The sequence below is a fragment of the Henckelia pumila genome, chromosome 4 (assembly GCF_033568475.1).
Source record: "Henckelia pumila isolate YLH828 chromosome 4, ASM3356847v2, whole genome shotgun sequence".
In the NCBI taxonomy this organism is placed as follows: Eukaryota; Viridiplantae; Streptophyta; class Magnoliopsida; order Lamiales; family Gesneriaceae; genus Henckelia; species Henckelia pumila.
In genome coordinates this window covers 151,452,750-151,454,324 of record NC_133123.1, presented here as the reverse complement: position 1 = coordinate 151,454,324, position 1,575 = coordinate 151,452,750, and positions in this window count along the sequence as shown.

The window sequence follows — 1,575 nt, the reverse complement described above, 5'->3', positions numbered from 1 at the left end:
TCATTAATTGAAGCCATGGCCGCAGCTTTGGATCACGCGTTGATAAATAGGCTTCATGAGCTCATGCAAACAGTCCGATCCTTCTCTCAAGACATCACAAACTCATCTTTATCGATTGATAATTCACGCCAGACGATGATTCGGCATTTCGAGACCGTGTCTCGAGACCTTGCTCATCTGTCCAAAGAAATCACTACCCATCATCGCACTCAAATTCAAACACTCTCTACCGTCTCCGAACAAGTTGTCAGATCCGAAAACCGCCTTCATAAGCAGTTGAATGATCGGATGGACTCTATGCAAGCTACTCTACTTGCTCAACTAGATGCAAAAGTTGACACTATGCAAGCCTCCCTTGGCACTCAACTCACTGAAATTATTCTTCGACTCAACCAAGGTGATGCCAAAAAGGGGGAAGAAGAGCAACGTAGAGCAGCAGAGGCAAGAAGACGTGAAGAAGAATCAAGAAGAAAGGAAGAAGCCGACAGAAAAAGAAGAGAAGGCGACAGGTCAGGAGGAGCCAGTTGGTTCAAAAGATGAACAACTTGTCTCTTCCTTACTTATCGCAGCTGCATCTCTGTTTGTCTTTCTTCAGTAGGTGTAATAAGAATGCTTATTGTAATTAATGAAATTCATTCTCTCAATGAAGTTCATTTTAATGCTTTCATATTGTTCTTGGAGCACTTAAGTTTTGTCATCACCAAAAAGGGGGAAATTGTTGAATCCGACGTTTTGGTGATAACAAACAACAACTCATTGTATAGGTATGTGCTGCCGATTTTTGTATTTCAGGAATCTACTACAACTCCTACCGCAACCATCTAAAGCTTGTCAACCGCCTTTTTCTCTCGACCGGCTGCAGTCACAAGCCTATCGACTGGTTACTCCAGAAGCTTGTCAACCGCCTTTGTCTCTCGACCGGTTGCAGTCACGAGTCTATCGACTGGTTATTCAAACCAGCAGAGGATAAATCTATCTACCAGTAGAATGCCAACTGCTTATCAAGATATCTCAAGACAAGTACTTGTGACAAGACGTTCTTTGCAAGATCTTTTATTAAAAGCAGAACCGGAGTATCAGAAGATCTGATTGACTCTTGCATCGAGACAACAAGTTGCACTAAAATAGCAAAAAACGCAGAATGGCTACAGATAAAGCATTCGACCGTTTATACCAGTTTTGGACTCTGGAAGTTGTCTGCATTTAAAGAAGTGTACGATCTTCATGCAGAATCATCAATGCATTTATGAAGCATTAAATGTGCATTCAATGCAGCACCAGAACGTTCAAAATAAAGACGTTGATGATTGACCTATATAAAGGGAAGATTGCTCAAGAAGAAAAAAAAGGACGAAGAAGCAACTCAAAAAATCTCAATCATTTGTATACTATCAGAAATCCTCATCTGATATACTGAAGCAATACTTGAGCACACTTACAAGATCATTCACTAGTTGCTCAAATAAGCCCTCGCCTACAGTTTACATATCTGATCGTCAAGGATCATCCTAGGGTTTCCAAGCCTCTCGACCGCTCTGCAGTTTGAGAAGCTCAACTCAACTATACTCATTACTG